The sequence below is a fragment of the Pyxicephalus adspersus genome, chromosome Z, assembly GCF_032062135.1.
Source record: "Pyxicephalus adspersus chromosome Z, UCB_Pads_2.0, whole genome shotgun sequence".
NCBI classification, from domain to species: domain Eukaryota; kingdom Metazoa; phylum Chordata; class Amphibia; order Anura; family Pyxicephalidae; genus Pyxicephalus; species Pyxicephalus adspersus.
The window spans coordinates 80,957,462-80,976,906 of NC_092871.1; the positions used below are offsets into that span (position 1 = coordinate 80,957,462).

At 40.4% G+C, this 19,445-nt stretch overlaps 1 pseudogene; it reads right to left on the bottom strand.

Moving 5' to 3' along the window:
- Positions 1-5,566: 5,566 nt before the first annotated feature.
- Positions 5,567-19,445, bottom strand: part of LOC140344636 (myosin-4-like) — a 32,888-nt pseudogene continuing 19,009 nt past the window's right edge.

A 19,445-nucleotide genomic window follows, 5' to 3' on the forward strand; every position in this document is an offset into this window, starting at 1 on the left:
AAGATTAATAATTATCAACAGACAAACAAATCTCCCAGAATATTGTGGGGTCATCATCTTCAGCCTTTGGCAAGGCACTTTTCAGGGAGACTTCTCCTGAGCTCCCCTCTTTGTTCAGGGATTTCACACCTGCTTTACCCTCTTTGTCTTCATTCGACGCCGGAGGAGAAGCCTCAGGGACCCTTTTCACTCTGCTAGCGTGAATCCAGATTGGAGCCTCTTCTGTGAGAATAGCTTTTCTGGTGACTGCTACCACTCGGGTGGGTGGTCCAAACGGGAACTCTGTCTGTTTTCGCCCGTTTGCCAGGCGCTGGACTATCACAATGTCTCCTGGTTGGAAAGGATGCGTAGGTTCCTGTAGAGAGAAAGGAGAGGCACAAGCAATATGTTTTTCAACTTGTTCCAAAGTTTCTACACGTTTCCTCACATTCTGCCTATACTACTTCTAGATCCCCTTTTTCTATAACAGGGGGCCTTTGGACCCCAAGGGGTGGGGAAAGGTCTTCCCATTAGGACCCCAAATGGTGAGTAACCAGTATTCTTGTTAGACTGCATCCTAATTTCTGCTAGGGCTACAGGCAAAAACTTTTTCCAATTAGTCAATGTATCTCCAGTAATTTTCCTTATTTTTTCTTTAATTGTTCTATTCATCCTTTCTACTACTCCAGAACTCAGAGGGTGGTAAGGGAGGTGGAACTTCCAGTCGATCCTAAGGGCTTTGGAAAGCTCCTTGCATACCCTGGATGCAAAAGCTGGGCCATTATCTGAGTTAATTTGAACAGGGCATCCCTATCTGGGGATGATCTCTTGTAACAGAATCTTTACCACTATTTGTGTGGTTTTATTGGTAGTAGGATAAACCTCCAGCCATCTAGAGAACATTTCCACAATCACAAGGCCATACTCCTGCTTTCTTCCTGTCTTTGGAATATGGGTAAAGTCAATTTGTAAGGGAGTGAATGGTGAAGTCGGGTAAATCAGATGCTGGTGTTGGGCCTTCTTTGAGTTATTTGGGTTGTATCTGAGACATATAATACATTGTGAAACATAGGATTGTACCTTTGATCTTAAGGCTTGGCATAAAAAAAATCTCTCCTAATGAGGTCAGTGGTTGCCTGTGCTCCCCTTTGGCCAAGGTCATGATATTGTGCAATTAAAATTGGGGTGCTTGCAACTGGAATACATAGTTTCCCCTCTTTGCAGATAAGACCTGTATCAGGGTCTTGTACTGCACCTACCAACTGCCATTCTAAGTTGTCACTACTTGTAGCCAAATCCTGGAGACTTGGCAATAAATTGTCAGTAAGGGTAATTTCTGGAACTAGGGAGGGCATTTCAACTGTTGCTGCCTGTCTAATAGCGGCCTCTTTTGCTGCCTTGTCAGCTAGGGTATTCCTTTTAGTAATGTCAGTTTGGAGGCCAGTATGTGCTTTACAATGGATAATGGCGACTTTGCTTGGTAATTGGATGCCAGCTAGGAGATCATGTACTAGGGTAGAATGTGAGATTTGCTTCCCATCTGCAGCTATGAAGCCTCTTCTCTGCCAGATTACCCCATGATCATGTACAACCCCAAAAGCATATTTGGAATCCGTGTATATATTTACATCTCTTCCCTCAAGATAACAAGCTCTATTGAGGGCAATCAGTTCAGCTGCTTGGGCTGACTGAAAGCGTATAGGATTTGATTCTAGAATAACATCAGGGAGTTGAACTACAGCATATCCCGCATGATAAGTGTTGTCATTAGGGCGGGAACAGGATCCATCCACAAAAATATCAGGTGCTCCTACAATGGGTGTGGACTGTAAGTCAGGTCTAGGTGAGGTGTGTTCATGAATGAGTTCAGAACATTTGTGGGAAGGAGGTAAATCATCCTGCTCTCCCTTATATCCAAGTAGGGCATTTAGTATAGCCATTGGACCGAATGTGGGTGCTGAGTATTTAATATGAAGTTAGGGGTTAGATAACAGCAAAACTTCATATCCACTCTTTGGGCTGACATATGCTGTGTGTATGTTTAATAGGGCCTGAACATTGTGTGAGGTATGCAGAGTGGTTGGATGACCTAGGGTGATAGACTTGGCCATCTCAGCAACCATGGCACAGGCTGCCAGACTCCTGAGACACGCAGGCATGGCCTGAACCTGTACCAGAACCACTTTTGAGAAAAAAGCAACAGGGCGAAATTTGCCTCCATGTTCTTGTGCCAGGACTCCTGACAATGTTTCACTTATTTGCCAGGAACAATTGTAAAACATCACACCATAGTCAGGTAGGCCCAAGCTAGGACTTGAAACCATTGCACATTTAAAATGACTAAAAGCTTGTAACATTTCATCAGACCATTCAATACAATCAGGCATATCAGTCTTAGTGGCTTGTCTCAGAATAGGAACAATCCAGCTATCTATTGGCGGCAGTAACCAATCATGCCAAGAAAGGTTAACATGTCTTTCTTGGTCTGTGGGCGGGCAGACCCAACACAGCAGTAATTCTAGCATGGCTGATTTTTCTCACCTTTACTGAGAACAAAACCCAAATAATTAACACTTTCCATACATCATTGTAATTTCTTCCTTGAAACTTTATGTCCACTTTCACATAACCACAGTAATAAACTAACACAGTCTGCCTGGCAGGCCTCCCGAGTAGAACTACATATGAGATCGTCCACATATTGTAGAAGAACAGAACCATGAGGGGCAATCCAAGGGCGCAGTGTAGCTTGGAGGACAATGGAGTAGACTACAGGGGAATCTACATAACCCTGAGGCATTCTACACCAGGTATACTGGCGATGTTTAAATGTAAAGGCAAAGAGTGGCTGTGTCTCCTTGTCAACTGGGACAGAAAAAAATGCATTCTTTAAATCAATAACAGAAAAGAATTCTGCATGAGCAGGAATAGCTGATAGCAGAGATAGCACATCTGGAACCACAGGGGCTATGGGTATGATCTGAGCATTTACTACTCCTAGACAAACCTAAAGGTATTGTCAGCCTTTCTCACTGGGTTAAAGGGTGTATTATAGAGGGAGATCGTTTCCTCCATAACCCCTGCCCCTAGGAATTCCATCAACATAGGCTCAATTCCCTTTTCTTTTTCTGGGGAAAGTGGGTATTGTTTAATGTAGACAGGTGCAGTGCCGGGCTTAAGCATTGCCTTGTATGGTGTACAAGAAATTAAACCAACATCTTGGTCAGTAGTTGCCCAAACCTTAAGAGGAACCTGATCAAGTAGCGGATCCTGTGGTTGGCATTCCATATATAAAAAAAATTACCATTTGGTACATGGATGGACATGACTGAGAATGTGACATGTTGGTGTCCCGTCTTACTAATCCCCAACTGCAACCTCAATAGAACAAACAAATCTCTCCCTAATAAATTCCCAGGACAATTTGGAATGATCCTGAAACTGTGTGTGAACATTGACTGGTGATTGTATGGATGTTGAATCAAGAGAGGTCTCTCTTGGCAATTCCTTTCCTGAGTCTGGTAATGGGCTTCTTTGGGTCTTGCCACTTTAAAACAGCCAGCCGCATCTTTCTCCATTAATTTGGTTTTGAATTGATCTTTATTAAGACTAGGCCATTCAGATATCATTTGTTTAACAGTAAGCTGGAGCTGTGGCTTTAAATTGGTAAGGAAATTCTGAATGAGCACAGAATGCATATTATCCTGAATACTCATTCCTGCTTCCAGAGTCCAATCTTCATTAAACCTCTTCCAGACGTCTATAACAGACCACAGTGGTAGGCAACGAGGACCTAGTTTGAAAACACCTCTCCATTTCACGCTTAATTTCTTCCCACATTGTGTCTATGCCTGCCTCAGTATTTAGTTTATAATTTCCAGCAGACATATTTGGGGCTTAGTGCTTATAGAGGGGACTTTACTCCAATCCCAGGGAGAGTTTTGTCCCACTATCCCATCTATTATGAGACGCATATCCTTCTGTGTCACACCTTCCTTTACAGGCTCTTTAAATAATGGAATGTCCCAGATGAAGAGAGTTTAGGGCAGTGCTTAACAATCTTATTAATATCATCTACTTCAATAGGTTTCTTTAACAATGTGTCTCCTACAGTCATAAAAGGGAAACTGTTCTTCCCTCCTTGCTGTTTTAAATGCATATTTTCGAAGGGTTCTCCCTGAACGGGTCTCCATGGGGGATGTCTTTCATTAAGACAATCCTTTGTATTGTATGACTTGAGGATACCCCACCAGTCACCCCCAATTCTGGTAATGGATCATCAACCTGACCACTCTGGTCTGAAGACGATACAATCCTATCTTGTTGGACTGATTGTGGTAGGTCAGCAAGTAGTGGAGGGGCAGAGCCAGGAGTCATAGTGGCAGTATATCCTGCCAATTGATCAAGATCGTCTTTGGACAAGGAAGGATATATCTTTAGGATATTTCCTAAATAGGGAGGAGGGGGCTTCTGAAGTGAACCCCCTTGTCAATTCTTTTTCTAACTCGTGTTGTTTCTTTTTATATCCCTCCTGGTTCTCTGCCTTCTGTTTCTTAACCTTTTTATTTGGTCTGTCATACCAATATGGTGCATAAGTGAGCCAATTCCCCCCCCCCCCCCAACTTCATATACTTCATGTCCCACTGGCGGTCTGGGCCATAATATGGCTAGGCTTCAGTGTCTCCTAAACATAACCCTTTACCCATGTTCATATGGAAGGTGTCATTGGCTCCTTCCTGAGGGAATGGATTTACACGCTTCATCCCCTCTGTCCATTCTGCCATATTATCTACCCAGGGAATAACTAAATAGTAATCAGTCTCACAGACCCGAGCTACATAATGCTTACAGGGGGTGGAGAGACCTTTCCTTGTGTTGCACCCATTTCTTGTAACTTAATTGAGACAGAAGCAGAGCTGAACTCTCCCCAGGACTGGCTGTACTGAACTGTAAAGGCTCCGACAATTCCTGTCAACTGGGTACAGAGGACTTATGTCTATGCTCAACTTTCTTCTCAACTGCCTGTGAGAAGTATTATCCCTTGAAACTGTCACTTGTGTTCACCAGTTTCTAGGTTAACTGGTTTCCCCTTGCCAGAGCACAAAATGAAATTACTTAATGCTTCATAACATCACAACATATAAGAAAGCGATAGAAATTGGCTGACAAGAAAAATCGGGGTACAGACAATAGTTAAATTCTTCCTTAAAGAATTCCTCTATAGACTTGGCCAGTAATCTAATTCTGGGACTTCCCTAAAGCCCACAGTTTAAAAGTCTATCTTCCCTAAAGATACTTTCCTTTCAGTCTATTCTAAGTGGATTCAGGATAGAAGCAACAGAGTTTCGGAAATAATTGGAATTCCTCTAAGCCTCAAGGCAGGGACTTTCCGTACTCACTGAATAATGTGTGCTCTAATCCCGGATGAGCCCCCAGCTGAAAGGATCTGCTTCTAGTTCCTGGACTGCACCCTGACTTCTCCTTCACCAGAGAGACAGACGTCTGGAGAGATATCCCAATAACACACACGCGCACACAGTATGGTCTTAGGAATATACTCTGATCTTTATTTGACAAGGCGGTCTTTTTATACACGAAGGGGTTGTGTTATTCACATATAACTCTTTAAGTTTTGGCCATATATAGTGTTATTTGATAGATTGCAAGGTATACATTGTATTTTAGAGAATTTACAATAAACTGAGTAGATAGAAGAAATACAACTTCCTTATACAAATATATATGGCTCAAATTAACTTAGCTTTTTAACCCTTCAGGCCTTGGCATGGACATTGTGCCTTTGCTTGAAACAATCATTTTTGGATTTCTCATTACTCTGTACTAAGGACAGTAGTCACCATAACTGATGCCAAGTATAGAAATAGGTTGTGGTTTGGCTTGGTTACATATGGCCTAGTGTAAGTTCATTATACTTTTAGTACAGAAGCTCTCATCAGCATTCCAGTCCCTTAGTACAAGAGTTGACATTCCTGCATGCCCTCCCCACCATTATATATCAGGGAGGGAAGGGACTACCTAAGGGAGGTGCAGCTGCCTTGCTTAGTAAACATGACTGAGAGCATAAGAAAGTGTTAGGACTGTTTGGACCTGGAACTGTGGGAAAAGGAACATTTGGTAGCATTATCCACTTTGAACGCTAATGTAACATTCATTATTACTATCCACCTATCTAGGTTTGTCCCCCAAACTAATGATAAACTAAACAGGCATTTAATGTAATTTTTTTTTTTCTCTGACTGCCAAATGAGCATATGGGAGGTGATGTACTGCCTTTATGTACAAGCCACAACTATTATCCAAAAAACGTGCCAGAATGTTTGCACAACCCTTTATTGTTTTCATGTGTGATCTCATACACACCCAAAGCCTGGACATGGCTGAAGAATTACTATACTTTGTGCGGGTTTTAGTGTTAGTTGTAAGATTAGTAGGAAATCAGATGTTCAAAAATACAAATTATGTACTTGTGTTATCACTTTAATTATATTCTGTTTTCACAGTAATTCAATGGTAATCTTCAACATAATTAGTTGATGCAAAAGCGTTGATAAATACACTGTTTGTTCCTGTAAATCGTGAAGGGTGAAAACATCAGAAGCTAGGCTGTAACTGGTGCTCAGGAGATTGGTAGTATGCATAGAAGAATGAGAATGATGGTTGGTTTGGGTGTGCTCAGTTTCAGTATGTGCTGGTTAGGCATACATTGTAATGTATTTGGGCCCCGTATTCCCAAAGTAGGTACGTTCCCATTCATTTATCAAGTCAAAAAGCAGCGGGTGGTGGCAAAAGTTGCATTTAGCCTCTGATGGGGATTTTAAGGGTATCCTGACTTCATATATGTATCAGGCTGTCTGTAAAATGGAAATCCATGAATTAACATCATTCAGTCCAGATAAAACCATGAGAAAACATACATAATGTCATGGTAATAGTACATTGAGGTTCCTTTAACTGAACTAATGTGCTACCAAAACATGGGGGGCATTGTGTGGTTTTGGCTTGTAAATATTAATGTCTTAAGATTATTATGTGTGAAATGCACTATGGCTGGGCCTATAATCCTTTATAGACTATTGCTTACCTATAAAGTGGCTCATCATGTCAGGAGTATGGAACAGGAACCAACCTCAGCAATTCCTCTCCAGAAGGAACAGTTGGGTAGTTGATGGTTTGGACATCAATGTTGTGCTCAGACAGAAGTCACAGATTCTGGTGTTCAGGGCAGCATTACCAACCTGCCATGAAGGAATAGAGAAAGCTTTCTGAAGTGGAAGCACTGCTAAAGGCACCCATACATAGTATGCTAATGGAACAGAATGAGGTGACTAGGGTTGTTCGCGGAGAGATTAAAAAGACATTGACACCATGCAGGATACAGTGACAGTGCCTGGGCAAAAATCTCCTACCTCCTCCACAGCAGCCCCTTATCTCCTTCCCCATATATATAACCTGGTATAGAGTAATGACCACCTAACCTGTGTTAGCAGCCGATGTCTAGCAGCCTATTGCTAGCCTCAAGCAATATTAAGTGTGTGAATCAAGTAATGTCAGTATCATCTATGAAGGAATTGATAGGGTTAGTGACCCTTGCATCGAAACGTCACTTTGTCCCGCATAGGCCTCTTCTTAAAATAAACATTGTTGGATTTCTCATTACTTTATATACTAGGGATAGTGGTCACCAGAACCCGAAGGGAGGATGAAACCTTCTAAAGTAATTCCTATGCCAAGTAAAGAAACATGTTGTGCTTTAGCCTGGTTCTATATGACTTAAATTAGGTCCATGCTGCTCCCTCAGGATGAGCTGACATTCCTGATGTCCCAGTTGCATACCCATACATCTAACATATATGTAGATTGTCCTTGTCTAAGGTGAGACTCAAGCATTCTAAGCAGTGATGTCAGCTCCTCCGTATGAGGATGATGTGGCTGGGGCAGTTGATGACCATGTGGTTGAGTTGACACATGTGTTTGACAATGTGCTGGTTGGCACATCACAGAGATGGCCCTTCTTCATTCTAACACATGCACAGCCAGGACCATAGGTGGGAGGGAGGTGATGAAGATGAATCCAGCACCATAGGTGTGAGGGAGGTGATAAAGATGAATCCAGCAGCTTAGGTGTGCAGCAGTACTTGCTACACAACCAAATGCCTTCCTGAAAGAGTAAAGCAAATAACAACTAGAGCGTGTTTCACATAGACACAATCTTCTGGCTTTAAAAATATTGGAGCTTTGATTTTTTTTTTTTTCCCTTTTATAAAGGTTCACCTCTAACACTCTTCTTGTAATCATGAATGACCCTTAAACCCCCAAATTTACCCTTCTAAGCACAAGTGAAACAGGGAATGTGTGTTTTGGCTGGTCAGCGGAGTAGTTCTGCCCATTGTGAGTACTGATTTCTTCTAGTACTAAATCTGCTAAGAAATGTACAACGAAGATTTAAGTTTTTATACAAAATTCCCCATGGCTGTAATGCTGTGTGTGTGTGTGTGTGTGTGTGTGTGTGTGTGTGTGTTGTTTTTTTTTTTTTTTTTTTTTTTTTACATCAATATATTGTGAAACCAATATGCAGCATACATAGGAGGAAAGGGGAGTAAGAAATAGCTGCAGGGGAAAAAAGGGAAGAAGTATATTTAACCCAATTGTAATGTTATATATTGGAGTTATTCTTGTTGTAAGGATATATCAACATAGAATTCAGTGTTATTTTCTTATAGAGGTAAAACGTTTGTGATGTGTTACCTAATTTCTTAAGTCCAACGTCTTTGTAGCCATATTTACCTATTGCCTAGTAAGAACAAAAGTCTTTGTATCCATTTTGCCATTGTATAGTAAGAAACCAAGTTGATAAGTTAATATGTAAACCTTAGCCCAATGCTAGATGTGTGCAGGGGTATTTATGGTACATCTTTTAAATGGCTGCATTGCAGGAAATGGGTATTAGGATGACATCAGGCCCGTTATATATGAGGGCGAAGCCTCTACCTAAGGGAAGTAGAGGCTTGGAAAACTTGATTGTGGGCACAAGAACCTGTTAGGACTGTTTTTACCTTGAACTGTGGGAGGAGGACCATTTGGAAGCATTATTATTTAATAATCTGGAAAGGAACAAGAACAGTAGTGTATATAAATCTCAGTCCTGGTCCTTACCTGGAATGTCCTTTCCTTTATAAGTCTTAGCAATTATTGCAGTTGGCTTGTACTTTTACATTGGCTGCCTGCCACAGGGCATAGCACAATTCTGCCACGTAGTGACCATCCAAAAATAGGTGTTCAATGTGTGAACAAAATAGGGTAATTCCTGATGTCCCAGTTGCATACCCATACATCTAACATATATGTAGATTGTCCTTGTCTAAGGTGAGACTCAAGCATTCTAAGCAGTGATGTCAACTTATCCGTATGGGCATGAGGTGGCTGGGGCAGTTGATGACCATGTGGTTGAGTTGACACATGTTTGATAATGTGCTAGTTGGCACATCACAGAGATGGCCCTTCTTCATTCTAACACATGCACAGCCAGGACCATAAATGGGAGGGAGGTGATGAAGATGAACCAGCACCATTGGTTGGAGAGAGGTAATAAGGATGAATCCAGCACCATTGGTGGGAGGGAGGTCATAAGGATGAATCCAGCACCATTGGTGGGAGGGAGGTGATAAGGATGAATCCAGCACCACAGGAGTGCACTAAGTGCTTTGTATCCATTTTGGCATTATATCGTAAGAAAACAAGGTGATAAATTAATATGCAAACCTTAGCCCAATGCTAGATGTGTACAGGGGTATTCATGGCACTTAATTTTAAAGGCTGCATTGCAGTAAATAGGTATTAGGAGGACATCTGGCCCATTATATGTAAAGGGAAGGGTCTAACTAAGGGAAGTGCAGCTACCATGTTTGGCAAACTTGATTGTGGACACAAGAACTTGTTAGGACTGTGTGGACCTTGAATTGTGGGAGGTGGGTCATTTGGAAGCATTATTTAATATTAAACTGGAAAGGAACAAGAACAGTAGTGTATATAAATGGCAGTCCTGGACCTTAACTGAAATGTCCTTTCCTTTATAAGTCTTAGCAATAATTGCAGTTGGTTTGTACTTTTACATTGGCTGCCTGCCACAGGGCATAGCACAATTCTGCCACGTTGTGACCATCCAAATATAGGTGTTCAATGTGTGAACAAAATGGGGTAGGCTAGCCATCAAGAGGACCTCAAGTCAGACAAAATCATGGCACTATGGTGCTTACAAAATAATATATTGAATATGTAAAAAACTTTTAAACTGACTTGTATTTACATTAGTCCTTTAAAACTGCCTCCCTCCCTCTGTTGTGTGTGTGACTTTTTTTTTTTTTCCTAACCTCCTGGAGTGTGGCTCGAGGTATAAAAACAAACTGAAAGCGGTAACCCTGAGCCACACTTGGGGAAGCTGAAAAGCAGTGTACGGCTTTTAGACATATAAATCCAGACAGAAATGCACTGCCCAGGAGGTTAAGGGGATGGGAGTTTATGTTGATATTGAGACAGTTTGCTGTAATCTGGACACTCCCATTTATTCAAGTGTTTTTATTTAGCACTATCTTGGTCCAAAAGACTGTTCTGTTACACTTGTGTACCATCTCAGCTGCAATAAGTATGTGTTCCTGGAAAATAAAAAATATCACAGATAGCATTTTGCTAAATGGAATGAAACATTTTGCCCCAGTATGTAAAGGCACACCAATGTGATTTCCAGGTACAATACAAAGTGCTTATATTGTATAAATAATTAAATATTGTGCATGGTGTATTTTGAAAAATCACATTTATCAGCTGAGTACTCGCCCCACCCACAGCCAAACTTAACTGCAAAGCTGTAGCTTGGAGTTTATCAAGTCTAATGAATAACCAATTGGGTGCTCAGAAGTGCACCCCGTCAGGAAGCTCTGATCAAGTAATGGAACAGTTCCTTAATAGGCCAGAATCTGAGTGTAAAATTGAAAAAAAAAATAATAGAGAGAAACAAAGAATGGGTTTGTAGACTGGTAAACATTATAGTAGGTGAATTTGTTAGAAAATAAGCAAAAAGGTATTCAAAACTAGAAGGGTCTATATATGGATATGGCCAATGTCTATGGGTGTTGAGTATTTTAAATGTTTGAGAAATGTATTTTGGTGGTGACAGGTAAGAGATAAAAAAAATATTAATAGGAGATTAATTTGTTAGAAGGTAGTACTGGGTAGATAGATAAATAGTGAAGTGCTGCCAAGGTGTCCCAACCCGATGCTGATCTAGTGTGGAAGTTTTAAGTGACCTTGAGGGAAAAACAGATTTTTGTTTATTTAAAAAGGTTTAGCTCAGTTTTAAGGAGAACCAATACTGTAACAATATATAGGTAGACATAAAGAAGTAGGTAAGAAGTCGGCCTTTTTTCCCAGAGTAAGGATAGTGACTGCTCCGAGTAGCAACCAGACTCATTTCACCCAAAGCCCACTGATTATGTATGTGAAAAGACATTATTTCTTTTTTATATGCACATTAGATATGCAGCTATCACTATTACCTGTGTAGGATGGCCTTCCAAATCACAATCTTATCTTTCTCAGGATAGAAGCAGCAAGACCCTGGAAAGAAAAAGCAAATTAAATACACACACATACATCACCACCTTCTTGCAATAGAACCAAATACACATCGAGAGAGAATTTACCACTGACCACATTAAAATGAACCGGTGGTGTCCCTACTAATGAATTTTCATGCATGCACAGCAGGGTTTAGCCCTGGCCCCACTATCCAAAATAGGCAAAGGACATACATTTCTGTTTATCATTATATGTCACTTTGTATTGTTTAATTTAATAGAAAATTCTTTATCTTCTGACATGTTTTGTCTAGATATTTATTTTTTTTTCCACAAGTCCCGACCTTGGGAGAACAAAATGATCATTGTTGGCATTGCCAGGGTCAGGTGCATCATATCTCAGGGTGTTAAAGAAAAGTACGGACATAACTTCAGCTGCGCTACAACATGCTGTGTGGTGATTGTCACAAGGGGCAAAGCACATCAAGCATTATAGAAGTTAGTGACTGAAGTACTACTACAAATCACATGTCTAGTCAAAACTATCCTAGAAATAGAGCAAGCAGGTGCTGTCTTAGCACAACAGCTACAGCCTTCTCTTAGCCGTCCCCACAGCAGAAGATATATATCTTGGATGGGCATGCATAGTTTCATTTTTTTCAGAGCTTGTTTTCAATTACATGAGAAACTGTTTGGACCTTGAACTGTGAGAGGATGACCATTTGGAAGCATTAATATTATACCTGTAAAGTAACAAGGATAGTAGCGGGGGGCTACTTATTTGATTATATATGTATATAAAAATCAGTCCAGGACTTTACCTGAAATGCCTTTTTTCTCTTTGTAAGTTTTAGCAATGATTTTAGTGAGTTTTCTTTTACATTGCCATTATCCACTCTGACTACTAATGTAAGTTTCATTTTTACCATTAACCACATATCTAGTGGGTCATTACTCATAATGTACCCCCAACTTAACAGGCATATAATATAAGGGTTTTTATCCTCACTGACTGCCTAAGGTCATACGTTAAGTTAGCTATTGCTTTTAGAGGGCCTAGGTTGCAATCAGAATTATCCCAATGGTGTAGATCCCATTTTGCTTTACATTGCCTGTGTTCCAATGTCATCCTCCAGTTCAGCCCCCAAAGGGCTCATGTGGCCGTGAGATCAACACCACGTCTCCAGTCCCCTGACCAGCCAGATTTACCAGCATCTTTTCCAGGACATAAAGCAGTGGAATGTCGTTGTTCATCCCGTAGTCCTGGAGACTGAAAAATAACGTGGCTTCCTCAAAGGGCGTGAACAAACGGCAGGTGTCACGCATGAGCTGCCACTGGTTGACAACGAAGTTACACATGGGAGAACTCCTATCCACTTGGATCATCAAGAATTCGTTGACGGCTTTTCCCTGTTAGTATGGTCGGTCCAACATATAGAGGGTGGAAACTTTGCATATCAGTCTATGTTGGGGGATGCCGTTCTGCAGCTTAAAGAGGGTGTGCTTTGGGGTGTACGAGTGGCTGAAGTGCGTGCAAAGTTTCCTGGCCATTTTTATGATGTTTTGCAGATGGGTGGAAGACTTCAGGAACCGGCTGACAACCAGATTGAACATGTGTGCCATGCAGGGTGCATGGCTCAGCCTTCCTTGATGCAGCGCTGACACCAAGTTCTTCCTGTTGTTGGTCACCATGGTTCCGATTTTGAGTTGTCAAGGAGAAAGCCAGGATTCGATTCCTTGAAGAATCACATCAATTCCACTGTGTGACTCCGTTCGCCCAGGCAAACCAGGTGCAGAACAGCGTGACACTGCCGTGCCCTGCACATATGGTATGCTGGAGGGGCACTGTGAATTGTCCCTGCAGTGGAGGATGAGGAGGCAGAGGCGGAGGTTGTCGCAGGACCAGCAGCGTGAGAACGTGGAGGTGGAACCGTTGTCAAAAAGGTAATTCCTGGTGCCAAGTAAAGAAACATGTGCTTTAGCCTGGTTATATATGACTTAAATTAGGTCCATGCTGCTCCCTCAGGATGGGAGTTAACATTCCTGATGTCCCAATTCCTGTATACCCATACATCTAACATATATGTAGATAGTCCTTGACTAAGGTAAGACTCAAGCATTCTAAGCAGTGATGTCAGCTCCTCCGTATGAGGATGATGTGGCTGGGGCAGTTGATGACCATGTGGTTGAGCTGACACATGTGTTTGACAATGTGCTGGTTAGCACATCGCAGAGATGGCCCTTCTTCATTCTAACACATGCACAGACTCCAACCAGCACCATTGGTGGGAGGGAGGTGATAAAGATGGATCCAGCACCATAGGAGTGCACTGAGTGCAGCGGTACTTGCTACATATCTCCCAACACAACCAAATGCCTTTCTGAAAGAGTAAAGCAAATAACTATTAGAGCGTGTGTTTCACATGGCTAGACTGAACCTATCTGATGCTACATATTACCCAGCACAACCAAATGCCTTCCCATAAAAGAGCGAAGTATGGAGAAATAAGTACATCATGTGTTTCACATAGACACAATTTTCTGGCTTTAAAAATATTTGAGCTTTAGATTTTTCCCTTTTATAAAGGTTTACCTCTAACTCTCTTCTTGTAATCATGAATGAGCCTTAAACCCCCCTATTCAACCTTCTAAGCACAAGTGAAACAGAGGATGTGTTTGACTGGTCAGCGGAGTTCTTCTGCCCAGTGTGAGTACTGATTTCTTCTAGTAGTGTATATAAATTGCAGTCCTGGACCTTCCCTGGAATGTCTTTTTTTCCCTAAGTTTTAGCAATGATTGCAGTGGGTTTGTCCCTTAACATTGGCTGCCTGCCACAGGGCATAGCACAATTCCGGCACGTAGTGACCATCCAAAGGTAGGTGTACAATGTGTGAACAAAATGGGGTAGACATCAAGAGGACCTTGTCGGACAAAATCATGGCAATATGGTGCACTAAGTTCCATAATGAAATACAGATTTTAAAACAATATATTGATTATGTAAAAAAAAAAGGTTTTAATGTGAATTTTATTTACACTAGCCTTTTAAAACTGCCTCCCTCTACTGTGTTGTGTAACCACCCAGGAGGTTAAGGGGATGGGAGTTTATGTTGATATTGAGACTGTTTGCTGTAATCTGGACACCCCCCATTTATTCAAGTGTTTCTATTTAGCACTATCTTGGTCCAAAAGACTGTTCTGTTACACTTGTGTCTATTGTACCCATTATTTAGGTATGCATGGGTTGTTGGAATAGCATACATAACAGGCCTTGTCACAGTATTTTCCAGTATAAGCCATGTTACAGCATGCTCCCAAGCCTTGTCCCAAGTGAACCACTAGCAACATCCACAAATGGCAGTTTCTGTATTTATAGAATATTGTTACCATCACAGCTGCAATAAGTTTGTGTTCTTAGGAAATAAAAATATCACAGATAACATTTTTCTAAATGGAATGAAACTTTTTGCCCCAGTGTGTAGAGGCACACCAATGTGATTTCCAGGTACAATAGAAAGAGCTTATATTGTATAAACAATTAAATATTGTACATGGTGTATTTTAAATAATAACATTCATTAGTTGAGTACTCACCCAACCACAGCCAAACTTCACTTCAAAGCTGTAGTTTGGAGTTTATCAAGCCTAATGAATAACTAATCAGGTTAGTGCACCCCGTCAGGAAGCTCTGATCAAGTAATAGAAGTGTTCCTTAATAGGCTAGAATCTGAATGTAACCTTGAAAAAGAGAAACAAAGAATGGGTTTGTAGACTGGTAAACATTATATTAGGTGAATTTGTTAGAAAATAAGAAAAAAATGTGTTCAGAACTATATGGGTCTATATCTGAACACAGTCAATGACTATCAGAGTGTTTAGTGGTTTAACACTTGTGTGAATCCAAAATAAAATAATCCGAAATAAGTTTGAGATCTTTTTTAATGGTGACGGTAGAGATAGATAATAAAAATATTAATAGGAGATTAATTTGTTAGAAGGTAGTACTGGGTAGATAGGTAAATAGTGAGGTGCTGCCAAGGTGTCCCAACCCGATGCTGATCTAGTGTAGAAGTCTTAAGTGACCTTGAGGGAAAAACAGGTTTTTGTTTATTTAAAAAGGCTTAGCTCGGTTTTAAGGAGAACCAATTCTGTAAGCAATATATAGGTAGACATAAAGAAGTAGGTAAGAAGTCAGCCTTTTTTTCCCACAGTAACGATGGTGACCGCTCTGAGTAGCAACCAGACTCATTTCACCCAAAGCTCACTGATTATGTATGTGAAAAGACATTATTTCTTTTTTATATGCAGATTAGATATGCAGCTATCAATATTACCTGTGTAGGATGGCCTTCCAAATCACAATCTTATCTTTCTCAGGATAGAAGCAGCATGACCCTGGAGAGGGAATAAAAATGAACTTTACAAGTGGTACACACACACACACACACACACACACACACACACACACACACACACACATCACCACCTTCTTGCAATAGAACCAAAAGAGAAATTACACATCAAGGGAGGGAATTTACCACTGACCACATTAAAATGAACCGGTGGTGGCCCTACTGATGAATTTTTCTACTCCTATTCTGGCAACAGCAAAGTTGCCCTGGTTCCCCTGGTTTCTATCCTGATGACAGTAAAAGTGGGAACATGTCATAAATGGAGACATGCACAGCAGGGTTTAGCCCTGGTCCAACTATCCAAAATCTGCACAGGATATACATTTCTGTTTATCATTATGTGTCACTTTGTATTTAATGTAATAGAAAATTCTTTATCTTCTAACATGTTTTGTCTAGATATTTATTTTTTCCCACAAGTCCCTACCTTGAGAGAACAAAATGGTCATTGTTGGCATTGCCAGGGTCAGGTGCATCATATCTCAGGGTGTTAAAGAAAAGTACGGACATAACTTCAGCTGTGCTACAACATGGTGTGTGATGATTGTCACAAGGGGCAAAGCACATCAAGCATTATAGAAGTTAGTGACTGAAGTACTACTACAAATCACATGCCTAGTCATAACTATCCTAGAAATGGAGCAAGCATGTGCTGTCTTAGCACAACAACTACAGCCTGCTTCATCATTGGATTGGAATAGCTCTTAGCTGTCCCCACAGCAGAAGATATATATCTTGGATGGACATGCATAGTTTCATTTTTTTTTCAGAGCTTGTTTTCAATTACATGAGAACTTGTTCAGACTCTTTGGATTTTGAGCTGAGAGGATGACCATTTGGAAGCATTATTATAGAATAACTTGTAAGGTACAAGAATAGTAGTAGGGGGGCTTCTTATTTGATTTTTTTATCTATATATAAAAAATCACAGTCCAGGACTTTACCTGAAATGCCTTTTTTCTCTTTGTAAGTTTTAGCAATGAGTTTAGTGAATTTTGTCTCTTACATTGCCATTATCCACTCTGACCACTAATGTAAGTTTCATTTTTACCATTAACCACCTATCTAGTAGGTCATTACTCCTAATGTACCCCCAACATAACAGGCCTATAATATAAGGGTTTTTATCCTCACTGACTGCCTAAGGTCATAAGTTAAGTTAGCTATTGCTTTTGGAGGCCTAGGTTGCAGTTAGAATTATTCCAATGGTGTGGAGTAGAGTTGATGCCTGGGTTCTGTTTACACAGCTTTCAATAAAACAGTGTATTTTTATAGCTGGCTTTTGTCAGTCATGCTGGATTAAAGAGCCATCATTCTTATTACTCTTCCCTGGAATAACCTGAGCTCACTATTTGGACTGTGTGGGCAAACTGTTGGCCATATAGCATATGTCTGAGGAGTTCAGTCCAAAGACCCAGTGGTGTTCATTTTTATGTATTTCTTCTAGATCAGTTATCCCGTTCACAATGCTGATTCCAATATTACATTTTTAGGTCCAATTTCTGCCCCTTCCACCAACTTTGTCTGCAGAAGCCATAACTATTTAGCATCAACACACCAGAATGTTTGCACAACCCCTTATTGTCAGTTTTTCATGTGTGAACCTATACACACTCAGACATGGCTGTACAGTGGCTATACTTTGTAGGGTTTTAGTGTTTGGCTGAAAGATTAGTAGGAATTCATATATTCAAAAATACAAATGATTCATGTGTATTATCACTTTAAGTACCATTTAGGTTATTATGAAGGCAGATCATAATCTTCAGAATATAATTAGTTATAAATGGATGTATAAACAGTAATAAATACATATTGGGTGTTCTTGTAAATTGAGGGGTAGAAACTTCAGAAGATTGGTAGTGGGCATAGAAGAGTGAGAATGATGGTTGCTCCCACAAGATGGCTGCTTTGGGTGTTCTGAGCAACAGCATGTGCTGGTTAGGCATACATTGTAATGTATTTTGTATTATAATGCTACATATTACCAAAGTAGGTACATTCCCATTATCTCAAGTCAAAATGCAGGGGGCAGTGGCGAAAGTAGCACTTGGCAGCTAAGGGAGATTTCAAGGGTGTTCTGACTTCCTTCCATGTATGTACCAGGCTGTCTGTAAAATGGAAATCCAAGGATGATATTAACATCCTTCAATCAAGGTAAAATCATAAAGCATATATATTATGGTATGAATACATTGTCGTTCTTTTTGTCTGAGGGGCCATTTTGTGGTCTTGGCTTGTAAATTATAGTTATGTTCAGACTATTTTATTGACAGTATATTATATATGTAACATGTGCTATGGTTGATTCCATAATCCTTATAGACCATTTGCTTGCCTAGAAAGTGGCTCATCATGTCATAAAAATGGAGGATAAACAAACCTCAGCAATTCTTCTCCAGAAGGAACGGTTGGGTAGTTGATGGCTTGGACATCAATGTTGTGCTCCGACAGAAGCATGTCACAGATTCTGGTGTTCAGGGAAGCATTACCAACCTGCCATGAAGAAATAGAGAAAGTGGTACCACTGCTCAGTGTTCCATAATACATGAGGAACATTTTATGCAAAACTTCTAAAGCACCCATACATAGATGTTGCTGATCAATTGGCAAAGACAATTTTTATTTTCCTATATTCATAGCTTGCAGGCCAATGTGTTTGGTGATTAAATCTTCCAGCCATGGCTACGACAGAAGCATGTCACAGATTCTGGTGTTCAGGGAAGCATTACCAACCTGCCATGAAGGAACAGAGAAAGTGGTAGCACTGCTCAGTGTTCCATAATACGTGAGGAACATTTTATGCAAAACTTCTAAAAGCACCCATACATAGATGTTGCTGATCAATTGGCACAGACTATTTTTGTTTGCCTATATTCATAGCTTGCAGGCCAATGTGTTTGGTGATTAAATCTTCCAGCCATGGCTCCATTGGATAGTTTTGTCTCCAAATAAATCTTGTACAGCTGTTTTTAATTGTGTCAAGTCATGTTGATTGTTGTCATGGATGCTGCTTTGTGTGTTCAGGGAGAGGTTAATAAGACAATGAGATCATGCAGGATGCAGTGATAGTTCCTGCCTCCTCCACAGTAGCCTTCATCCCCTTGCACATACTGTATAGGATTAGTAACCTTTGCATGGTAATAGTCACTTTGCTCTGCATAAGCCTTTTCTTAAAATAAACTTTGTTGGATTTCTCATTACTTTATGTATTAGGGACAGTGGTCACCCTCTAAAAAGGTAATGCCAAGAAATATGTTGTGCTTTGCCCTATTCACTTAACCACCTGAGCGTTACACTGAGGTCTACATTTCTGTACCAAAAGTGATCCACTGTTTTTCATGATTTTTTTTTTTTTTAAATTGTAGACCTGTAACTTACAGAAATATGTCCGAACAAGGGTTAAAATGACAGTTTGAATTTACCAATTACACACTTTGTATTTATTTGAATTATTTTGTAT